The sequence below is a fragment of the Callithrix jacchus genome, chromosome X (genome assembly GCF_049354715.1).
Source record: "Callithrix jacchus isolate 240 chromosome X, calJac240_pri, whole genome shotgun sequence".
Taxonomy (NCBI): domain Eukaryota; kingdom Metazoa; phylum Chordata; class Mammalia; order Primates; family Cebidae; genus Callithrix; species Callithrix jacchus.
In genome coordinates this window covers 13241161-13266937 of record NC_133524.1, presented here as the reverse complement: position 1 = coordinate 13266937, position 25777 = coordinate 13241161, and the positions used below count along the sequence as shown (strand labels likewise).

Below are 25777 nucleotides of genomic sequence, written 5' to 3'. Positions count from 1 at the left end.
AGTAGAGTTGGAATCTAAATCCAGGTGGTGTGGCTGGAGTTCCAGCTCTTAGTCACACCATCTACTACTATCTTTAAGACTGAAAATAGCTGTGGACTTTTAAAATCAATTACATCTACATTTTTTCTGTGCCGAAGAGGATTACAATTTACAAATTTTTCTAGACAGCTTTGATTACTCCTCTTAAACGTATAAAAGAATCACTTTGATGTCCTACTGCCAATTTGCACAAACTCTTTGCTATCACCAGCCCAACATCATCTCTAAAGCGATCCTTACATATTCCTGCTCCGTTCTGGATGGTCCAACGCAGTACTCAGCCTCAAAATAAAGGTTCTGAGAGTTGCTCTGCTCAGTCTCAAGCTAAGTTCCAGTTATGTTTCTCAGGCTAAAGAAAGGTCAGGCCCACTGGTGTTGTGTATTGTTAATTGGATCCCTGCTGGTGTTCCTCTAGTTCCAGCCAGGCTGGGCCTTCCCCTAGGCCCTTTCTCACTGTACACATTGGTACCCATGAGGCTATAATAAGGGAAACCTGCCCTTAAGCATCGGCCCTGAAAGCAGCAGGGCTGGGCTACAGTTGCACTCGAGCAGATGGCCTAAACAAGTAGCTGCTGGCCATGGGGAGGATGGAAGGCTTCCCCATGTAATGTAGCCTCAACCTTCAATTCGGCTAAAGCTCATCCAGATGACCAGGGAGAAAAAAATCATGGTGGCATTTGCAGAATGGCTTGATGCTAGTAAGGCTGATTAAGAGCTCAGTTTAATCACTCAGAACTCAGTATGTCCCCAGAATGGTCAAAAACCGTTAGTCAAGAGCATGAGTAATATTCTACTTCCCCTATCCTCAGCTCTTAATCTTTCCAGGGCAAGATGCCCTGCAGGCTCAACCTTGAGAATGGATTTAAAATCAATACCACTGATGTGTTAAAACAAGGTTTTTTGCACTTATAATTTTAGATACTTGAATACGCACAAAAGTGGTTAAGATAATATGAGGCCCCAGTACTCATCACCCAGCCCAACAGCCATCAGTCCTTGGCCAGTCCTGCCCTATCCACACCGATATCCTCAACCATTCCCTACCAGACACCTGATTATTTCATTGGCAAATATGTTAATATGTATCTCTAAAACAGTGGTTCTTAACTGGTGGTGAAGTTGCTCCCCTGGGGACATTTGGCAATGTCTGGGGACATGTTTGGTTGTCACAACTATGGAAAGGGTGCTATTGGCATCTAGTGCATAGAAGCCAGGGATGCTGGCCAGTATTCTATCATGCACAGACACCCCCAGCCCCAACAAAGAACAGTGTCCAAATATCAGTAGTACTAAGATTGAGAAATCCTGCTCTAAAAGATGGAGACTTTCTAAAAACACAACTACAATGCCATTATCACTCATGAAAATAACAAATACTATTATATTTTAATAAAGCATGAGGTGCCCAGGACAGGAATTAGGTCTTTCATGCTTATGCTTTTTATTTGAAAGCTAAAAAGATCTCCATGGGCATATGTATTAAGACCTCAAAGTAGCATTCAACAATTAACTCATATGGTGTCAGTGAACTCATGAGTCCTCAGGCTACTTTGAGAATATCAATTATGATTCTCAGTTTCAGATAAAGCCAGGATCTGAAGCCTGTCACTGTCCAAAGCCAGTGAAACAAGGAGTTCCCCCCTTTAATGTTGCTTTGAGTCCCCTCCTCTATTGGCCCCACTTCTGTTCATGGAATTTTAAAAATATACAGAAGGTTACAGTGGAGGAGGAAATCAGAAATCACCCTACCTCACATTCAACTTTCAGATGAGTAATCTAGGTCCGGAAGGCTTCATCTACTTTTCCAAAGAACACACAGCTGGTTTAAAAAATAGAAATAATACAAATAAAGGCTTTTTTTTTTTTCGTTCAAAATACAGGGTCTTATTTCCACTGAGGGCAATCGGTAATGCACGTGGTAAGACCCAGGATTGACAGGAGGGACCTCACTGGCTGGATGACTGATTTGTGGTGCTAAGCAGCGGTTTGATGAACAGGACAATGTGGGAGAAGGAGGGTCCTGAAATCGAAGAAGAAAAGTTAAATCTTCATTCCAGTGATTAATATGGCACTCTCCAATGTTGCTGAGGAAGCAAGTGGGAATGGCCAGGTTAGGGTTTGGATAGGGTTAGAAAAAAAAAAGTCACATTAAAAAGTTGATAAGATAGGGAGGAATTATCCCCACTGCGGAGCTGGTGATTGAGCACACCCTGTCCTACGTGGAAAAGCATCTAGGAACATGCAAGCATTAGGTGATCACGAACCATTCTTGTTATTGGTGAGAGAATCTTTAAAAGCAATAATGCTGGGAGCCAAGGCAGAGAGGTTAGATGAAGTTACAAACAGCTGATCTGCTGCTTTTAAGGAGGTGCCAGTAAACAAAGTCAGAAATAAATTATAACATGATTCCAGAAACTGAAGTGGAGACCTCAGGGTGATGGTCAGTTCTCATTTCTCCTCTTTATCGTTGTTGGGTTGTTTTGGCTATAAGGCATTGAACTCTATTTGGAGACAATTCACCACTGTGCAGGTATTGATAGATTTCCCAAGGAGGAAGCTGAAGGATCTCAGACGATTCCCTCTCCCAGAATTCTCTGTGACTGGGGCTTGAGCACATGACCTAGGCTCACCTAACCAGAAAGTTGCACCTAGGACTTTGGGTCTTGAGGGAGACAGGTGTGAGACTCTTCTTGGTGGCAGTAGTGGAGTCAGGAGCCCAGAGGTGTGAGGAGGCCCAGGAGTGGTGGTGTCGAGAGTGAGGACTCTTAACCAGAGCACAGCGTGAATTGTTTGCTCCTTGATCATCAGGCCTGCCCCTGGTTCCTGTTTGTTTTCTGAGTTTCACTTTTCTAATGATTATATGAACTACCTATGTCCTTCCAGTCAATTCCTTTTTTTGATTGGGTTATCCAGACTTGGACTCTATGTTCTGTAAATGATTCTGACAGCCTGTGTCATTGCAGAAAGATCATCCGATGGACATGTAGAATGGCCTGAGTTCTGAAGAAAAATAATATAGGGCAGAGGCTTGCATAAGTATCTCTGATACCAGTAACAAGGCTTATTACTCTACAGCTACATGCCAAACCAGCAAATTCACAGCAGTCTTCTAAAAAATGACCTGAATAATTTATCTTATCTTCTCTGTTTTACTGAAATCATCAAGCCTATCTTCACAAATCGAAGTTCAGTGTGTATGTGAACAGCGTCACACAATCAAGCATGAGGATGAAATCTGGTATAATTATCACATGCAGTTTGCCACCGAGTGCTATAAATACAAAATGTCTGGTAATCTGCTCACAGAGTCTATAAAAGAAAAGAGGGAGAGAGAAAGAGAGAGAGAGAGAGCGTGCACGCGAAGATTGTATTCTAGATTATAACAGCAACACCTCTGTTAACACAAGTGCCTTCCTTCATAAACAGTAGGATTGGCTTTCATGCCCTGTGAGTGAAAATATATACTGGGACAATTTTGGAGGGGGCAATAATTGAGAAACAGATCACAAGATTTTTAAATAACTGGACCTAGTTAATTTTGTTATTTTATTTATAGTTATTTTCACAACTGCATAATGACATAAAAATACAATGTTTATATCAGCCAACGGGAAAGAAAAGCTAGAATCCACATAAATAGCCATCAAGAAGGAACTGGTTAAAATATAATATCTCCATACGATGGAATACTGTGTAACCATGAAATGAGGAAGATGTATGTAATACACAAGGATGTCCAAAGTACATCATTAGGTTAGGAAAAAAAGGCAAGTGCAGATGTATATTATGACCCTATTTTTTGAAACCAGAAGTGTTAGTTAATATGCTTCCACTCACAGGGTTGCTGAGGAGAAAATCAACCGATTTCAGTTATATTTTTATAAGTGCAGTATAGTAAACAATATTCTGAAAGCTTACCGAAGGTAATGTTAACATCCCTCTGAAAAATGAAACTGAGACGGGGTAAACTGTCATTTATTTATCCTAAGCCCATATAATTTTTAGAATTATAAAAATAAATTTAAATTCTGTGATTGTACTAAGTAGAAAACATTGATTTGAGCCTGCAGGCTACTCAGGAAGCTCTTTCAAAGGAGTAATTGTTACTCATAGCGTGATGAATGGATTATACTGATTTAGAGCAATATTGATTTGAAATACACTATGATTCTGATTTTATGGTACTAAACTATAACCTCTTGATTTTTATGATGCTTTAAGATTGTCTTGGTAATTTCCATGGTGAATCTAATGGCCAAACATTATCTCTGTGTCTCAGTTCCTTTCGTGTTGAGGAACCAATATGGATTCAAAGTTCAAATGTGTGTGTGAATTCTGAACCACTTGAAATCTGGACAAAATAAGCTGGTGATTCAGAGATGGTTCAATATTAAACACTGATCCTGTCTGACTAGTAATCGATTGTTTTAAACCGTAAAGAGGACAGCAAGCTTCTATGAATAAAACACCTTTAAAGAAAACATTTCTGGCATGGCCTTAAGTAAATACAGAAAATCTTCTTAACTAAAATAGCATTAGGGGCCTGGCATGGTGGCTTATGCCTGTAATCCCAGCACTTTGGTAGGCTGAGGTGGGCTGATCCCTTGAGATCAGGAGTTCACAAACAGCCTGGCCAACATGGTGAACTCTATCGCTACTATAAGTGCAAAAAATTAGCTGGGCATGGTGGTGTGCACCTCTAGTCCCAGCTACTCAGGAGGCTGGGGCAGAAGAATCACTTGAACTAGGAGGTGGAGGTTGCAGTAAGCCGAGATGGCGTCACTGCAGTACAGCCTGGGCCACAGAATGAGATTCTGTCTCAAGAATGAAATACAGTACAATACAATAAAATCTCATTAGGGACCTGTTAATGACTACCTGTATCACTAAACTTTGAGGGATAGTTAGCAAAGCATGTGGGGTATGAGCACCATAACGACTGCAGGTGCTCCATTTCAGCTCAAGGCCTTTCGGGTGGTATCACCAGGTTTCAGAGTGAGCTGACCCTCTCATTGTAGTACTGGGGTTAGACACCTTTTACCTTAAGTTAAACAACTAGAGAGCTCTGTCTTCTCCTTGAGGCTACCTGTGTGACATCTCACCCAGATCTGTTCTCAGAGGTGGATAGCTCTTGATAGTCAACTTAGGCAGGAATGACCCAACCTGAGAAAATGCTTCTCGTACAGGAGATTCAGGAGCGGCAGATTACAGAAATGCCATTAGCCTACATAACGCATCTTGGCTCGAAGGCAGTAGCATTTCAAATACTCTATGGATATTTGTCCATGCCTCCTGAATTAAAAAATCAGTGTGGCCACCATATCCAAATGTTTTTTAAAGAAAACCTTTAAGGTACTCCAGGCCTAAAGCCCTCACATTCTAGGAGGTTTCAGAGACTCTTGCCTTCTTCAAGGGTGTAATTTTCAATTGTTGTGACTGAAGGCCAAAACCATTCATGTCAAGAATGGCTGCATAGGTCTTGACCCAAAGCTCAGATCAGTGAGCCAGTTTCATGGTTTCTATAGCAGTTGAATTCACACGAAGTGAGTGATCTTGGGAGCTCCTATAGTCAGCGAGTTTTCTAATCCTTCCATAGATGTACCCCCAACAACATTCTGCACTGAAAGATGTAATCACAATCTACGGTGACCCTCTGAGTTGCCTTAGCAAGCTCACCCCAGGTAAAAGCTATCCCTCTTGGACATTACTTGGAAGAATTTTCAACCATGCCAGAGCCAAAGTTGTGAGCAGGTGGCACGGACATGCTGAGTATTCTGGGAGTTGGCTTTGACCTTAGAGGAAGATTACAGGGTTTACGTGGGTCCTATGCCACAATTGAAAAGGATAATTCTGGTAGGCACTTCTGCTTTGTGGAAGATGTGTCAGGATGGACAGGGAAGAATAGGGTGGGGAAAGGCAATTATATCAACAGTAAGAGGGACCTTTTTACGTTCAAAGGAGGTGAATGGGAGAAATTTCAACACCAAGATAAATAAATATTCGTTGAAAAATCAGTATGAATCTCTGTTTTCCCCCAAAAACTATTGTTCCACCAACTTTGTGGGTAGCAAATTACAGTCTTAAAAAAATATCCGAGTATTGTGAATCTTTTCTGGTTTCTCTATAGTTAGTTGCTAGGATCAACAGCAGGAATCTTAATAGCATAACAACAACAACAAAAAAAAAACAGCGGTGGGGAGCAGAGGCAACATAACAGAGAATGCTTTGACCCCTCAGCATCAAACAATAAAGCAAATGGAGGCGCTGGAGCTGGTCTGGCCCTGGCGGACAGCCATTTTTGTCTTTGAAGCTCTCAGTGATCTTGTTGAAATACATCTTCAAAAACAGGAAATTGTGTGCTTTTGATTTTCTGGCAACCTCACGTTTTCTTGTGAACTGCCAACCAGACCAGGAACTATTAACTTCGATTTACACTAAAATAGGATGGAGGTAGAAACAAAAGTACTTTCTTCTCACTTAAATCTCAAGATTTTCAGAAGCAGCTATAAAGCTAAGTCACTTGGGCTCATTAATGTACTCAACAAACATTCCTGAAATGAGGCCTGGGTAAAGGATGGAAGTGCATTTAGCTTTAGTTTTGGATTGCAGCAGAATGGGAAGGAAAATTCACCTTGATGAGAGTAGAGAGTGGTGACGCTTTGCATGAAAATAGTATACGTAGCTCTTAAAATTAAGTGGGTGATGACGCATATACTAAGTAATTAATAATTCCAGTCGACACTTCTGCTTTGTCAGAACAAGAAAGCAAATTCACATAGAAATGTAATGGACTGTCTGTTTCTCCATCTTTATATCAAGGGAGTTGACCTAGAACAGTGGTTGACAAACCTTCTCAAAAGGAACCTGATAGTAAATATTTGTTACTTTGCTGGGCAGGTGGTTTCTGTTGCAACCACTCAGCTCTGCCACTATAGTGTAAAAGCAGCAATAGACAATAGAGAAACAAATGGGCATGGCTGTATTTCAATACAACTTTATTTACAAACATAGGCATCAATGTGAATTTGGCCCAGGGGTCATAGTTTGCTGACTCCTGGTCTAGAGGATTACACTTTATTCTCTCTGTGAAAGTATAATTTTGAGAGACAAAAGAGAAGAAATAAACACCAGCTTGTTTTTCTCTCTCTCTCTGACCACCGATTCCTTTTCCTCAATTTATATTCTAAAATGTCGTGGCCCTGGAGGGAGGAATCCTCTCTCTCCCTCTCTGCCTTCATTTTGTTTGTTTGTTTTGAGACAGGGTTGTCTTGCTCTGTTGCTCAGGCTGGAGTGCAATGGCGTGATCTCAGCTCACTGCAACTTCTGCCTCCTGAGTTCAAGCCATTCTCCTGGCTCAGCCTCCAGAGCATCCGGGATTACAGGCACACGCCACCATGCCTGGCTAATTTTGTATTTTTAGTAGAGACAGGGTTTCTCCATGTTGGTCAGGCTGGTCTCAAACTCCCAACCTCAGGTGATCTACCTGGCTCGGCCTCTCAAAGTGCTGGGATTACAGTCATGAGCCACCGCACCTGGCCTCTGCTTTCATATATTTTGTCCACTGCAATCTGGCTTCTCCCTATACCACACTTCAGAAACTACCAGGCAAAGACCTTGGGTGCCCTCATGATGGTCATAGTTTGTGGTGGACATCCAAGCCTCAACTTTTTTCATCCCTCTGAGGTCTTTGAATTTACTGAACTCTCCACAGCTCTAAAAGCTCTGTCCTTTTCTGTCCCTGGACTCAGCTCTCCAGCTTGTCCTCCTGTCTCTTCAGTCTGTAGTGCTGGCTCCTTTTCCTTTATCTCTGCCAAAGTCAGCTTCAGCCCTCTCCAGTCTCAATCTCCATGAGACCCATTGTCCATCTCCTCTCTCATGGTATTTACTTGAGATTGCTAGCCTAAGTGCATCTTCTTCTGCCCACGTCCCTGAGCTGAGAATCTTGGAGTCATCTTTAACCCCTGATTTTTGACCTGCAAACTGGTATGTTCCCATGTCACCAATTCCCTCTCCCCTCCCCTACACCTTGAATCAGTCCCTTGTCATGAATTGGTTGTAAAATATCCTCAGTTACCAGTCTCCCTCCACTGAAGAACCCAGATAGTCAGACGATGAAAGAAAGTTCTCTTAAAAAATTGAAATCGGAAGCTAATTAATGGTTGGGCATGGTGGCTCATGCCTACAATCCCAACAGTTTGGGAGTCTGAGGAGGGTAGATCATCTGAGGTCAGGAGTTTGATACCAGCCTGGCCAACATGGTGAAACCCTGTTTCTAGTAAAAATACAAAAATGAGCTGGGTGTGGTGGCACACACCTGTAATCCCAGCTACTCAGAAGGGTGAGGCATGAGAATCGCTTCAACCCAGGAGGCAGAGGCTGCAGTTAGCTGAGATCGCGCCACTGCAGTACAGCCTGGGCAACAGAATGACATTCAATTTCAAAAAAGAAAAATAAAAAAACTAATTAATAAAAAAGTCATTTGAAAAGAGTAGGGCAGTGGAATATAGAGAGTTGACATCCAGGACCACTGCATGACATTGATAAGCTGTAGATACATTTCCCTTCGTGAGGCCCTTCCTCCACCAAAAAAAATTTAATAATAATAACATAAAATAATATACAAAATAAAAAGTATATTTTATGACTCTTTTAGTATAAAGATAATATAATCCCTACTGGATTATATTAGTTTTTTCCCTTGTTATTTTTAAGAGAAATTGAAGTAACTTTGTGGTCCCTTCACTCTTTGCTTAAAGGAGAACTCAGTCCTGCAGATATTTGTCAGATGCAGGTAAAAGCACAAAAAATTTTTTAAAAAAATCTAATACTGTAAAATATTTCCCATTTTAAGCTGTTTTTCCTTCTTTTAAGGAAAAAAGTAATGTCTACCAACAAGATTAGAAATGTTGGTATGAATATCAGAATTATAGTTATCCATATAATATAATATTTGGTGATACTATTAGGTATCAAAATAAGAATGAGAAAATAAATATTGATATGCTCTATTTGTGCTTTAACAATAAAGTGAAAGTCAGCTATTAATCTTTTGGTTACCACTACAGAACACATCAATCTCAAATAAAAAACACTCTACATCTTCCATTCTATAAATCTCTTGAATATGTTGCATCTTATTCTGACTCACTTGATTACTTCATTGGTTCCTCCAGCAAGCATTTATTAAGCACAAACCTTATGCCAGGAATTGTGCTAGCTCTGGCAATACTCTGTGTAAGTATGGTACTTTCTATTATAACTGTGACATTTACTGCTATATTAATAGGCCTATTGTTAGATCATTCAGAAGTTGCCATTCCCACACAGTTGCCTCAATTATCCATGACAACAAAGATAAGCCATAAGCCACAGTTACAATAATGCAAAAGTGATTGGAACTTCACCTTAAAAGGTATTTTGTGGATTCTTAGTGGGGTGGAGGAGGGTGGGATTACAAGGAAAGGGTACTGGTATGTCTTGTTAATGATTAGGCTTGTATGCCATGTCAGTTCCATTCTGCAAGAGCAGAAAAGATGAACAATGTGTTAGGTTTGAGTTTCTCAAACAAGGGGTTTTGAGAAACATAGGGCATTGTTAATTTTATATTAAGGCAGCCTATTAAGGATCGGAGGCAGCTCCTCGTCTTGGGCTTATTGTTAAAGGCTCGAACTCTTAATTAAATGTATGACCTAGTATAATTAGTTTAGTTTTCAAATTTAGAATCTCTCTCTCTTTCTCAAGATTGCTGGGAGGAACATATGGCCATGTATATAATGTGCCTGGCACAAAGGGAACACTCATTGAATGTCAGCTCTTCATTTGCTGGAGCCAATCCAACCTGTAACACCAACAGTTGACTCAGATGTACTCTGGGATAAATTGTTGTGCAGTTGTCTGTCTTATACAGGGCATGGGCACAGAGTGCACAAAGGAGATTACTTCGGCTAAGAAAGCCCTAGCTAATCTAACAGTTACCATAGGCCACGGTGTGTCCATCTCAACACTGGACTTTGGGGGCCAGATAATTCTTTGTGGTGGGGCTGTCCTGTGCATTGTAGGATGTTTAGCAGTAGCCCTGGCTTCTACCCATAGGATGTCAGTAGCTCCCCCATCCCCAGCTATAGAGACCAAAAATGCCTCCAGACATTGCCAACTCTCTCCTGGGGGGCAAAATTGCCTCCACTGAGAACACCGACTTAGATGATAACCTTCAGCCCTGAAGACCTGGTAGCTTGTCATGAGAATCAAAGGAAAGAAGGTGAGTGAAAATGAAATTACCTGGTTGCTTGTAAAGTCCAAACCTGGGAATTCTCAGTACTGTCTGCACTTTTCTATCACCTGGGGAGATTTCACCATCCTCAGGCCCAGGCCGAACCCCAACACAGTTAATCAGAAACTTAGTGCGTTAGGATGGAGATGGCAATGTGTTTTGGAATATCCTGAGTGATTCCAGGAGACGCCAGGGTGGAGCCCCTCTGCTCTAGGCTGAGCTGTATGTAATTCTCAGGACTGCATGGTAGACTTTGCCACTTGATGAGAGGGCCTGAACTTATGTCTCTACATGTATGCACAGCATCAAGCCACGTATAGACAAACACAGCATTTGCTGACGGCCCACCACGTCCCAGCCATGGTGCTGAGCACTGGAGAAGCAAAGTTAACAACACCTGCCCTTGAACAAATTATAATCTAATTGGAGGGAGTCTTGACAAGCCCATTGAGAAGGGCCTTGATAGAGTATGCACAGAGAAGATCATAGGTGAGGGTATTTGTGCAGAGTACGTCAGATAAGCCTTTCTGAAAGACATGAATGTTTTCATTTATTCTTAAACAGCTGGAGCCTAGAATTTGCTGCTTCATTTGAGTATAAACTTTTGCTAAGAGTCTAAGAATTGGTGAAATGGTTGAAATGTAAATGAACATGAAGCCCTCAAACATCTGGAGGATTATTGGTAGAGAAACTTCCATCTCCTGTGCTACCCACCCCATCTGATAAATTAGCAATTTGATTGGCTATTAGAGCATAAATCACTAATTCAGGCTACGGGGTATGGATGTATACAGTCTTTAAGTTATTAACCCAGTGATCATGTCTTAGATTTCTAGGTGTTTTCAAGATGAACAATTGTTTTCCAATGTTTTATTATTAGAAATTTCAAACACACAGAAAAGTTGAAAGAATTTCGTGGAAAACACTCGTGTTCTCACTACCTAGATTCTATCATTGACATTTGGCCATACTGTTCTTGCTCATCACATATCCAGCCACCTTGTTGTCCCTGTCTGTCTATGAATCCAGGGGTGCATTTCATTCAGTTAGTTCTTAATGACAATAATAAAAGAGCGACTGCTGCTTTGAAAGTTGGTGTGATTTCTACATTTGTTATGAAGCATTATCATTACTTGTCAGCTAATTTACATAGGGTGGAGTAGGGTGTTGGGGATAGGAGGGGGTTATGCCTCTGGTTATTAGAAACCAATTCTCTAAATTACTGTACTTATTCTGATAACTCTTGAGAAATCACCTTTAAATTTGCTTAAACATTTCCTGTGGTCTTTGTAGATAACCTGTAGTGGGAAAAAATGAAATTGAAGTGACCATCTTTCCCCTAAAGGCTTTGGTTAGCTCACAAAACCTGTTTCCTCAACCCAGAGCTGCTTCAAATAGACTTCCTCCATTTACAAAGGCTCAATTATATGTATATTGAGTTGTTTCTTTCTAAGAGACGTCTCACAAATACTCCAGCTGAGAAAAAGAGATAATTTGCTCCATCTGAAAGTTTGAAAGAAGAATGTTTTCAGGGTTTTGCAACTTGGACACTTGGTGTTCTGAAAAGAATGTCTTTGTGCCTATTTAACATGGCAGACTCCTTTTCAGTTTGTTTCTAGGCGGTTATGCCAAAGAAGTAGCTCTGTAATCCCCATTTGTCGTCACCTGACATCAAATTCCACTTTGTGATGGAGAATTGTTCCTTGATTTGACATTCTTTTAAAGAAAAATGAGCTGGCATTGAATTCTTAGCTGAATACCACTAGTTGATGTGTGTGTGTGTTTCCAATTATAGACAGAACCTGGTATAGTACTTTTTCCAGCTGAAATCTTTGATGAAGCATATGAAAATTACATTAATCCAGATGGGATAGAAAGCTGTGAGACTGGTAGCACAAAGCCCTCGGCAAGATTTTTCTTCTTTCTTAATGTTACACATCTTAAGCTCGAAAGAGAGGGAAACCTGAGGCAATCATGGCTTAAAATTGCCCAAGATGGCTCATCGGCTAATTTGGGTACCAAGTAGATTATGGGGACAGCTGGTGGTATTTCGTGTCAGTAATTAGGGATTCTCTTTAGGTTTTGGAGAACTCTTGGATATAAAGGTGAGCTGCCTTGTCAGGGGAAGATGGCTTCCAACCCAGCCATGGAAATAATCGGGCTGGGCACGATGGCTCACACCTGTAATTCCAGCACTTTGGGAGGCCAAGGCAGGCGGATGGCTTGAGCCCAGGAGCTTGAGACCAGCCTGGGCAACATAGTGAGACCTCATCTCTGCAAAAAATAAACAAAGTTGGCCAGGCACAGTGGCTCACACCTGTAGTCCTAGTACTTCGGGAGGCCAAGGCAGGCAGATTGCCTGAGCTCAGGATTTCGAGACCAACCTGGCCAACATAGTGAAACCCCGTCTCTATTAAAATGCAAAGAAAATTGGCTGGGTGTGGCGGTGTGTGCCTATAGTCCCAGCTACTTGGGAGGCTGAGGCAGGAGAATTGCTTGAACCTGGGAGGCGGAGACGGAGGTTGCAGTGAATGAAGATCGTGCCACTGCACTCTAGCCTGGCAATAGAGAGAGACTCCATCTCTAAAAAATAAAAATAAATGAATAAAATAAACAAAATTAGCTGGGCATGGTGGAACATGCCTGTAGTCCCAGCTACTTGGGAGGCTGAGGTGGGAGGATGCCTTGAGCATGGGAACTTGAGGCTACAGTGAGTGGTGATTGCACCATGTTAGTCTAGCCTGGGTGACAGAGTGAGACCCTGTTTAAAAAAAAAAAAAAGAGAGAGAGAGAAAAGAAAAATGATCACATCATGAGAAATCTACACATAAAGTCTTTAACTTTGTATATCCACTACAGAATCATGCAATGCCCAGTGTGAGGGAGTGAAGTAGGATAAGAGAAAACTACCTGCCCCTGCTGGGAGTCAACAATTTTCTTAGATAAAACATAAAAGCACAATCCATTAATAAAAAGGAGGCAGCTGGGCATGTTAGAAGCACATAGAGGGAGGGAGCCTCGCCCCCACCCACAGGATGATGGCCATTCCACCCAAAGGGGCAGGGGTGGCTGGAACCAGCAGTGGGGCGAGGTCCTAGGCCCCATCCACTTGGTCTCCATTCATCACAGCAGGGTCCATGACACTCCCCAATCCTGGGTCCTTGCATCCCTCCCCAGGATGTGGAGCTGGAAGATTGCGGGAAAAGAGGCCTCAGAGAGAACCACCCCCGAGTCCACAGCAGCCATGGACAGTCCCTGATTGGGAGGGCGTGCCTGCAGGGGGCGTGGCCCCATGCTGACCACGTGCACACTGAACCAACCAATCAACGAGGAGCGAGGGCAGCCAAGCCGGCTGCTCCTGCGGGAACGGAAGACCCAGGCCCTCAGAGGAGCCTCTTGGTATCGGCCTCTGCAGGTCCTCTGAGGGAGCGATATCGGGGGTCCCTCAGGTGAGGTGCCTTCGGTGGGAAGGTGGAGAAGGCGGGCATGAGGACCTTTGGGGACAAGGGTGTGAAGGGCTGGGCAGCCAGGCTGACCTGTGAGGAAATGGCCCAGGCATTGTCGCCTGGGGCCTGGGTTGGGGCGGGCTGGGGTTGGTCAGGGCAGGAAGCTGGAGATGCCTATGTGGTCCCCAAGGCCCAAGAGGGTCCTGGGGGCCTTTGCATGTGTGCGAGGATGGGGTGGTTGGGGTTCGGCGTGGGTCCGTCCTGTCTGGCCACCCATCAGGACGGGATACTTGGGGTCACTGGAGGTCCCCTGACATCCAGGCTGGCAAGTGGGCAGTCCCTGCCCCTGACTGTCAGAGACAGGTGCATACCAGCTCATTTCCATGGAGATGGCTGGGGAGATCCTGTGTCACCCGGTGGCCCTCTGGACCACACGGGGTCACTCAGGAACCCAGGGGCAGGGCGAAGCTCTGTCCCGACAGCACTGCAAGAATCCCGCAGTAGGTTATATGAATTAGTGGATGACAAGACTGTCTTAAACGTCTTTTTCTCATATATAGCATTTAACCGAATTATTTAACGTAATCTGTTTGATAAATTTTTGTTACTTAGCTTTGTGACCGTTAATGTGGAATGTGAGAATGCTTCTAACAATGGTGAAGGAGAGGGATGGCTTTTCTTTCATACACATGGAAAGTTAATTGCTGGGGGATATTAGAGGGCATTGGAGGAGAAACAGCTCTATTCAGTCCTTTCAGTGTACACAGATTAAGTCATATATCGGTTTTTATTTTAGTTTTTACTTTGGGTTTGAGGGTACATGTGCAGGTTTGTTACATAGATAGATTGCGTGTCACAGGGGTTTGGTGTACAGATTATTTTGTCACCCAGGTTATAAGCATAGTACCTGATGGGTGGTTTTCATCCTCACTCTCCTCCTGCCCGCCACCCTCAAGTAGGCCCAGGTGTCTGTTGTTCCCCTCTTCCTGTCCCTATGTACTCAGAGTGTTTAATAGGAGTTTTTCATCTTCCTAATTCAGCTATTCTATTGTCACAGCTTTCTGATTTTGTTTAAAAAAAAATATTGAATTCTCTAAAATGATTTTCTATTATTATTCCAGCAATAAACTGTGTAGTAGAAAAGGAAAGACAACTTTTCTACCCAGTGGGAAACATGTCATTGGATCCAAAAACTCATACATTTTGTATAGCCATGTGACATGTTAGTTGCACTGACTGTTATAGGACCGTATTTTCAAAAAAGTTTGAGAAAATTTCTGTAGAGACAGTGGAGACAATACTCTTATTTTTAAAACGTTCAATTCAGTTTTCAGCACTTCTATAGCGATAATTCATACCAGCAGTGTATTTGGAAAGCTTTGCTCTGCTTGGTGGTGACAGAGTGCTGGTTTTGCAAGCTGCCCAATACATTGAGCGTTATAGATGGGGACTGTATGTAAAAAATATTTGCATTATGGTGCAGATCTTTTATGATTGCTGAAAACTATTCTTAGCAATTGATGGTAGATCTCTGATGTGAAACCAAGTTTAGGAAAGCATTCCTTGAAGTATTGCAGTTTTCTGAAACACAGCACTATGGATAAAAATGTCATATGAAAATATTTCAGAAAATATTTCAAACATGTTTTTGAATGTATTTCTTTATTTAAACCTAAATTTTTATGCCCATGGACTTTGCTTCTTTTACTAAAATATAGTTAATAGCATCAATCACTAGATTGCTTAAAAATACTTTCCTTGTTGTGTGTTATTTCTACCCTTTTGATGGTCCTATTAAATACTTTGTGCTTTACATAATGAGTTGTTACAGTATTTCATGGAAGTACATCCTTTGAATTGTAGGACATTTCATAAATGTCTGTGTTTATAACCCTTTCTGCACACTTAAAAAATAAAAACTGTTTTAATTATTTGCTTTTTTATCATCTGTCAATTAAATGATTTGCTGTTATACCAATTAAAATTGGAATACTAATATTAATACCTGAAAGTTTAACAGAAAATAAGTGAGTAAATCTTGCTTTTTGAAATGATCTTTGTATTTTACACTTTAAATGTCCTTCTGATACTGCTCTAGTAGTCAGTTAGGAAGGACTCCTTTCAGAATGAGAGTAAACTCATTTCACCTTTTCCCAAAAAGAAGATTTCAGCTGCTATTACTCCCTTTCTACTTTATAGCATAAATTATGTCAAGTCAATTTTGGTTTGAATAGAATTAATTGTTCATCTCTCTATGATGTGTCACCTTGTTACCTACTATGTGTTAAAGGCAGAAACATGATTACAGAATTTCTCTGAAGTTGCCGAATGTCCTTGAAGAGTTTATCACAGATGAGCAGAAAGATGAGGAAGGAGAAGGAGAAGGAAAAAAGGAAGAATAAATTATGATATCGGGCTTAGCTTTATGATTAACCTATTGCATCAATGTCTCAGGTAGTAATAGTTCATGCAGACATCCAGCAAAGAAGGAAGAGAGCATGAGCCCAGAGAGGGGGCCCCATTAGTGGACTCATGGCCTAGGGGAATGTAATTGCCACACAGCATTAGGGGTCCAACTGAGGTCAGTGTCATAGCAATTAAGAAGCTAAAGTGAGCCCAGTTGGCATGTTTGTGCAAGAGCAGCTGTAGGGTTGGAATTTCCTGGGTTGGGGTGTAGCCAAGCATGTTGATAGAGGGAGAGTTGGGCAGGGCATAGATGCAGGGATGGGGTTGTGATGACTGACTCTGGAATTTCAGCTGGGACTGAGTTACCTGAGCGCATGGGGGTGGGGGGCAGTGAAAAGTGCTCCATTCAATGGGCGTCAGGTCCCGACTGATTCCTGAGCTGTAGTACTGAAGTGAGTGACCTACAATGGCAGGGAGGTAGTGGCTTTATGTTGGGAAGATGGAGAAACAGCTGAGTGCAGTGGTCAAGGGCTGTGACCCTGGAGCGACATTGCTTGGAATCCAACTCCAATTTGACCGTTGTTAGCTCAGGAACCATGGGCAAATTATTTATCTCCGTTTCTTTATCAAAGTTTCTTTATCGAAGAATCCTTATCACAACACAAATAATTTTTACCAAAGTTTCTTTATCTACAAAAGGAGACATGGTAAGACTACCTACCTCAGAGTTGTTTGGAGGATTAAAGAGTTCCTATATAATGGGTTTATTTAAATTTTTCAGGATGCGATCTCACCCATGGTTGCTCTTTACCGTTGCTATTATTAATATTATGTAGATATTGAAGCCATTGGGAATAAGAATATTTAGGGGATGACGGTATGAGTGCCACACAGAGGAGAAGAGAACACTGTTGTTGGAGATTAGGTCAAGGTGCAGAAAGGCAATCATTATTGGAAGGTTCATCTATGTACATATTAAAATGACCAAGATTTAATACATGTTTAAAATCTTAGTAAGAGAATGTTTCTTAATTTCTGTATAGATCTTATCTATCATCAACAAATTATAGGAAAGGTCATCAAATGCCCTTCATTTGAAATTAAGAATTAGGATGTACGTGTTGAATATGTATAAGAAAGAAAATTCTTTACTACATGATTGATGAAAAAGGTTATCGTATTGTTTTAGCATATGAGTGGGGAACACAGTTGTTTCAAGTTGGTCATAAACATTGTCTAAAAGAAAGTATGCAGAAGTATTGTCTCAAAGAATATTTCTTTAAAGCTAATACATAATTATGCTTTATAACTATTAAAATTTTTTGGTTTGTGCTTCCAGAAAATATTTCAAGAGCGACAGAAGAGGTAACAACAAGATGTGAAAGGAACTAAAAGCAATTCAGCCGCCACCAGAGCAATTCACAAAGGTCAGTTCTATTCAGTAACACGATACATTCTTATAAAATACAACACGTGCATAAAAATAGAAGACAGTCTACTTGTTTCTGAATGTATGGAAAGACCCTTTGGTTATATATTATAAATTACTTACCATTTTCACTTTGTATTGTTCCAGATTTAACATAATTGATAAATGTATTTTTAGGATTCATGAATAGTTTTGTGGGAGTTATTCAGTTCAGGAAAAGGTAAATTGGAAATTTTACCTAGAAATATAAATCTTGTGTATAAAATTGATACTTTATGAACACATTAATGAGACATTTTCAGTTTTTAGGAGATCAGCGACAAATCTTTAGTGGAAGTCAGGAGTCCATAAATCCTTTCTGGATGTCTTTTTTACTTGTTTTGTTTCAACAGTTTTAGTTAAATAGGAAGTAGGCAAGTGTTAACTACTAAGTGTCTCTTTTATTTCCTGCTGTAATGTAGGAGTGTTTTATGGCATACTCACTTTCCAAATTATAGTGACTAGTAATGGTTTTATATGACAATTTGTAATCATAAGAGATGGTTCTGATGTATAACAGAATGGGAAAGCCAGCAGATTATTAACACATTGTAAATTGGGAATTACCTGCTGTCGTACAGCACATTAGCAAATTGTCATCAGACAATGACCTCTTCTTCATGTAGATGTATATTATTTAGGAGACAATGGAATTTTCTTTTGACAGGTATTCTTTTTAATAACCTTGAGAAAAGACATGTTCATATGTCATTCCTCTACACTAACTGAGATGTGTTAAATAAACTGGGGAAAGAGTTTGAAAATAAAATTTTCAAGCAACTTGAGGATTATCTATACACAAAACAATTATTTATATAGAAGTCATGAGTAGAGAACATGTTGCTATAATGTTCCCCAGAAACCACTTATTAAGTATGAACATGAGACTAGAAAAGTTTCCTGTCAGTGTGAATGCTACATGTTACCACTTAGGGTAGGAACTTTGCTATCATCTTGAACTCTTCTGAGTCCATTATCCTTCCCATGCAGTTATCATGAGGTAAGTTTTACCTCTGCAGTGGTCCTTTAATTTCATTCTTTAAATTCCCACTGCGGCTGCGCCAGTTCAAGACCTCATACTTCCTTGCTTGTACTATTAAACTCTTTTCTGAGTTCTCTCTTCTCTTCTGAGCCATTCTTCATTGATCAGCAATATTATCTTCCTAAAACCCTTCCCTTCCTAAAATGCTTCCTAGATCTTCCCTTTTGCCAGCCTGTCACTGGTGCCCATGTCTCAGTTCTTAGATTTTCGGAGACTCTCCCCTTTTAAAGGCCCCATCTTAGGCTTGTTTTGCTGCCTTCTGTCTTTGCTCCCACCTCTCCAGGTTGACAGCCTTCCCTGAAGGAACTCATCATTACTCCTGTGATTTGCTCGTGCTCTTCCCTCACAATGCTTTTAAAATCTTTTTTTTTTTTTTTTTTTGACTGATTGAAATCCTGTGCCAACTAAGTCAATATCAGTCTCCATTTTTGGCTACATATCCGAGTGGGTTGCCCTTCCATAGCAGTTACACAATTTTTTATTACTTTTTTACTCATGCATTTGCTCACATCACAGGAATATGGAAGAGATTGTGTATACGTTTTTTACTTCTTGCTCAGCATTAACATAGAACATCTTAGGAAACTGTTGAACTATTTGTTGAATAGTGTATGTTTCAAACATAGTTATGTTTTCTCTAACTTAATGAGATCCTATCACAGACCATTTTATCCCTTCAATGGAAACCATGTCATGTGGACTATTAGTGATAACAAATGGGTCATACCTGGTAAAAAAATGTGGTATTTCATGATGTAAGACTGCTAGTCTTCTTTTGCCTTTGCTCTATCTTGACCATAACATGTTCGTCAAACTATTTTCTTCAAGCAAAGTACATGACTGATGGACCTGCCATAATAATATTTCACTGAAATCTGGCATTAAAAAATTTAAGTGAGTATTTGGAGCTCCATGTATTGATTATAGTTTTTAAATTTGAAATAAATAACCAGCATCCTTTGACAATTATAAGCTATTTCCTTTTGACATTTAATTTACTTTTTAAAACATGAGATGTAAAGTGATGTTTGTCAGTGAACTAGACTTTTTGTTTTAGAGTATTGAGGACTTAGAAGAGTATGATGAAAGCTCTCTTTTTAGTGAAGAAAGTCAACTTAAAAAATAAATTACCATGTTCCAAAATAAAATTGTGTCAGAGATTATAAGTAGTGCATATTTAATCTTAAAAACTCAGGATTGATGTAAGCACTGGAATATTTCATTCGTAGAAATGTATATCGCAATTACTTACATTTCTTTTTTTGAAACAGCTGCAGCAAGAGTTGCCACTTATTCAGATGTCTCTTCAACCTCTGTTATTTTGATAACTGATGAAAGAACTTGAACCTGTTATATGATACAAGCAAAACTTGAGCTACACTAAACCACATGACAGTGTTTAGTTAATTCTTGTATAAATTAGAATATCTCCTCTATAATTAGTCTGTTTGTTAAATGCCAGAACATGTTTCTATGATCTGTTGACTGAACCCTTGGCAGTTCTGTGAGAAAGCAGCAATTGCACAGTTACATACACAGTCAATTAAATTTTAACATTAAAGATAATTTCGTTTTAGGTTTGGCCTCTGTGGTTCTGTGTCAGTTCCAAAAATGTGGAAAGCACAGGCATGGAAAAGTACATTTTTCTCTAATAAAAGAAGACCTATTTTATTTTTACATTCTTTTGTATTTACTCATTAGGTTAAACAAGCAATTCCAATGAAATTATGACTTCAAAAAATATATATACTCTGTGGCCTTATCAAAATTATTAAAAGTACCTTAACATCTGTGTTCTTAAAAAAATTAAACCACTATAAATGATTAAGACAACTGAGCAAGATATGTTAATATCAGTGCTCAGCCACACTGGCTCATGGGTATTTATTTCCATAAACATCAAATTGTCATTTAGTTTGTTTTGGTCCACCATTCAATGATACCTCCTCTTAGCATTGAATGAAAGTATTTTGTTAACATTTATATATGCTTACAATTATTTCACATCTGTGGCAAGGTAAATTATGTAAAGTGCTTTGTTTTTCAAGTTTAATATTTGTGGAGTATGTGGAAGTTTAAGTATACATGCATCCAAAAATTTGAATGATGAATTCTCATACCTTTCCTTTTGTAATGTGCAGTTTTTACACATAACAATATACAAAATGTTCATTTGGAAACACCTTATTTAGTAAATATGAAATGCAGAATATATTTGGAATAAGTCAGTTAAATGTATTCTTTTGCCAAGTTTCTGAAATTCCATTCATGAATTGTTTAAAACACAAAACTCCCATTGGGAGGAGAGGAGCGACCTCTCATTTTTCCTTGTGCTTTTTATTTTGATTGGCCCCTGTATACCACTCTTGTCTCTTCTAGGTTTTCCAAGTTTGAGAAAAAAAGTACAAGTTCATTCAGATTCTGTTTTTCTGCCTGCAATCACTTATACAGGAATAAGTGAGTCCTTATGGAGAGCATTTAATTCCTCAAGTTTGCATTTTCATAAAGGATTTTCCTTTTACTCAAAATGTGTGTTGGTATATAAGTCTAAGTACTACTTCAGGTTTCTAAGAAGATCCTCATTTGAGATCTGCAGAGGTCCATGTGAGAGTTCTGTTATACATACTGGTCTTTGTGACTGTTTATTCTACAGTAGAAGGACGAGAATTAGGACAAAATGTACTTAGCGATGGAACAGTTGATATTTATGCCACCCCTTGCTACCTCAAATGAGTAACTGTGTACTTTAAGTCACTTTGGCAGATATTCTGAAGGGAAGAAAGTTTTTGTCCTTAAACGTTATTAGAGGTGTGTGTATGTTTGTGTATATATGTATAGATGCATATACACATATCTATACATACACAATATGCATATATGTAATGTCAATATATACACACACACATACATATATATGACTTTATTTTTTAGAGTTGTTTTTAGTTCACAACAAATTGATCTGAAGGTCTAGAGAGTTGTTATTTCCCCCCTGTTCTCCCACCGTGGCGTTCCCCACTATCAGTATCACCCACCAGAGTGGTGCCTTTGTTACACTCCATGAACTTACATTGACACATCATTATCACCCCAAGTCCATGTATTACTTCAGGGTTCACTCTTGGTTTCTGTTATTTTAGTGACTGTTTTTCTCAAGTCACCTGTGCTATAGCCCCTGTTTTATTTTTCATAAAGAGAACATTTAATTTGTACTTTTTTGTGACCATGAAATGTTAGGTTAGAATATCAGAATCAAGTTACACTAAAACAAAGTGAAGATTCACTTTTCTCTGGAAAATGGTAAGACAGATAACTTTTATTTACATACATATGCTTGAAAAATTGCAGTTAGTGCTTTTAAATTCTAGATTGAAGCACATATTTTCTTTTGTTCCATAACAAGCAATCCCTTTGAGGAATGGCTGACATCAAGGGCATCATGTCTCCTGATACTGTCTCACTTAACAGCTGAATGTTGAAATGTACAGTCACAAAGCCCTAAATATATTCTTAGAACAAGGATGCAGTGAACAAAATTCAGAGGTCATATGCAAAGACAGCTCCCAAGAAAGTTTGCCCACAGACCAGTGGCAAGTGCTTTTCTTCAGCAACGGGAATCCAGGAGAAACAGAGTCTCTTGCCTCTGCCTCTTGGAGAGGGTTTCTCCTGATACCGGAGGGAAACGGCCATCTCATCTCCCTGATGTTAGTTAAAATTTCATCTTGGGTTGATAGTTCATATCTTTGTGAAGACATCTAAATTAAGGTGATCCAGTCAAATCACAAATACTTGACTCACTCATTAGGAGGAGCTTAACTGTGCCCTGCATTTCTGTGCACACATCTTATTTATGGCACTCACAGAAGTTCTGAGATGTAAAATTGGAACAGAACCAGACAGAGCATTGCATTATCTGGCTATCTCAGCGATGCTCACCCAAAGCACATTGAAATCAGTTCTTCTTCTTCTTTGTAAAACAGACAGTGATGATGATATCTGTGTCAGAGGGTTACTGTGAGTGTCAGAAGAAATGCTGATGAGAAGGTTAGACACATGGTACATGTTGAATAAGTATTAGCTCTTAGTTACCAATATCTTCATGATTTTCCTTGATATATATTAGTTGTAAATGTGTATGGGGTAAATGTGATATTTTGATACATGAATATGTAAAGGTCAAATCAGGGTAGTTGGGATATTCATCACCTCAAACTTTTATCACTTTTTGTGTTGAGAACATTGCAAATCTCTTCTACACATTTTGAAATACAGGATAACTCTACTTACTCGAGTGTGATATTGAACACTAGAACTTATTTCTTCTCTAACTGTATGTTTGTCCCCATTGTCCAGCATTTCTTTTTCTCTGTCATTCCCAATACTGTTTCCAGACTCTGGTAACCACCATTCTACCCACTACCTCCCTGAGATCAGTTGTGCCCAGGAATGAATAGCAAGTAAGTGGTAAAGATGGACTAGCTGATAGTTAATAATCATGACTGGTCTAGTCTTTGTCCGCTACACTGTCTTTCATCTATGTGAGGCAAGTGCCTACTTACTCTTTAAAGATTTGTGTCAAAGACTACCTCGTTCTTCATCTTTTCTGGAATCTGTTCTCAAACAAAATTGTGCCCCTTTTCCTCTCTTTTAATGGTTCTGTACCTCTCAAACCCCATATTGTGGCTGTTATTTACTTGAGAGTAAAAAAGTTATAGTCCCAGTTTTATTTTTGGAGCCTGGTGTGTTCCCAGCCATACAGGAGGTGCACAATACACATATACTAAATAATGAATGGTCACTTGAAAGAGTAAGTGCTGAATACATAGCAATTCTCCAGTCTCTGTGTTTATGCAAACACAATAATTAACTTTATTTGCCTAATTCAAACATAGATTTATTCAAACTTCCCATTCTCCATGAATTAACCAGACATCCTTTGTTCCTAGATTGTCCTAATTAACTGGTTAAATATCTTTTGTCTTACATCATTTTTTAAAAAGCATGTGAAATAAAATCAAACAGCTTAGGTAGTTCACATCTCTTGAGCTTAATATTTAAAGGAGTGAAGTTCACCCCACCACTTGCCTACCTGTCTCAGTACTCACACAACACTTGCATTGACATCCTGCTAATGTACATTAAATCCAGTATTCATACCTGCTTTTAAGTGTGCCCTAGTCAGCAAACAGGTCACTTGGTTATCATTATCTTCCATTCAGGATCAAGATAAAATATGTACCAGAGAAACATGCCTTATAGAGATTCTCTCAGTATACTAGTTACACATAAACAAATTAATTACTGGAGCAGACATTCCTACCTCTTAGAAAGAGACTTGTTAATAGGAGTTGAGAGCGAAGAAAATCAATTCTTGTTGAACCAATAAATATCCCTTCTAGATAGTTTACATTGCCATTAAAGCATAAAGTTGCCATTTTATCTGTTCAGCTACTTATTTCTTGCATGAGCTATTCTGGCTTTTTAAATCATCCCAGCATTTTAGGAGGCTAAGGCAGGCGGATCACTTGAGATCAGGAATTTAAGACCAGCTTAGCCAACATGGTGAAACCCCATCTCTACCCAAAATATAAAGAATTAGCTGGGTGTGGTGGTGCACGCCTGTAATCCCAACTATTCAGTAGGCTGAGCCAGGAGAATCGCTTGAACCCAGGAGTCCGAGGTTGCAGAGAGCTGAGATCGTGCCACTGTACTCCAGCCTGGGTAACAGAGCAAGATTCCACCTAAAAAAAAAAAAAAAGTCATATATTTTGGTCATTTGCCAAGTACTTGGCTGTTTGGTATACATGGAATAAATTATCCAGGAAAAAATATCTCAGATCTCTCCAGCTATTTTTAATCAGGTACACCAGTAAATCTTAAGTCTATAAAGAAATACCTAACTAGTACATTGGATACAAGACACAAAAGTCTCACACAGGACAATAGTAACTGAAGTTCTGAATGTTAACTTAGAAAATTGCAATAACTAAGGGACAAAAACTCCTTAAAGGCTTAAAATTATACTATGTGGTAACCACCGTTTATACACACATGCATTTCCCTCTTCATATATGGGAAACTGATGGTCGTGTTTCCTTTTTGGGGTGGAAGAAAAAATTATCCATTAAGTGAAGGAAAGGAAAATATAGGAAAAAGAATCATTCTTTGAAGGCACCTATTGTCCAACTCATAAGGAAGAGCTTTTAGCTCTGAGTTGCACAAATGGCTTTGGTTGTGTTTCTGTAGGATACTGGGCAAGGTCACCTGTTTCCTCAGACCCAGTGAGGAGAAGCGTACAAAATGTTGATTGGATAACTGTGTTACATTGCTAGTTCATACCTCTGTGAGCCTCTCTTGAAGCCACTGCAGGGAAAATTTCTCCATCTTTTCTTTGTTCTGTCACCATTCAATCTATTCATCTATTGCTTGAGAAATGTTTTTGCAATAACAAATTGTTGAGGTTTGAAAACCAGCTATGATTAGTTTAAGAACTCTTGATCCCACCCAATTTCAGCCTGTGCTGGGGTGTTTATTTCCTTTGTAAATTAAGGCTGTCTCCCGCTTTGGTGATTGCTAGGGCTGATTGGTTCTGCCCTGCATTTCACTGGAGCCCCTGTCTGTTCTTTGGCTCACCTTCCCCTGCCTTCCCTTATTTGTAGAGCTCTGAAGGAGGCAAGTTTCCTTTGAATGTCATTAACACTTTGTAATTAGCTAGGAAGCCAAGGAGAATACCAAATGTCCCTTTCCCATCATGCTGCAGCCTGCTTTGTTTTCTCCTCTGAACCCCAAGCAGGAACTGGCTCAGATATGATGGCCCCTCTACAGAAAGAGTGACTGATTTCATTGGGAAGTGAAATTTGCATGACACCATCAGAAGCTCTTGACCCGTCAGACTCAGAACTCAGCAAGCTTTTCTTTCCCATTAATCCATGGTTAATGCCTTTGTGTGCCATAGCTTATTCAGTCCACAGCTCCCTCCTAAACATAAACCACTAAAGGACCATGGATTCACAGGAATGACAATAAGACTACTGAGAGGCTGGGAACTGAAAGCCCCAGGCTTTGGTGTCAAGCAGACCCAGGTTCAGGAGGAAGCAGGGATAACATAT

At 39.8% G+C, this 25777-nt stretch overlaps 1 long non-coding RNA gene across 1 annotated transcript in view; it reads left to right on the top strand.

Annotated features, from left to right (window-relative positions):
* Positions 1 to 18409, top strand: part of LOC118150668 (uncharacterized) — a 126442-nt gene extending 108033 nt beyond the window's left edge. Inside the window, exon 4 of the long non-coding RNA XR_013531520.1 lies at positions 17501 to 18409. This is a non-coding gene — a long non-coding RNA (uncharacterized LOC118150668). The remainder of the gene's footprint in view (positions 1 to 17500) is intronic.
* Positions 18410 to 25777: the final 7368 nt, after the last annotated feature.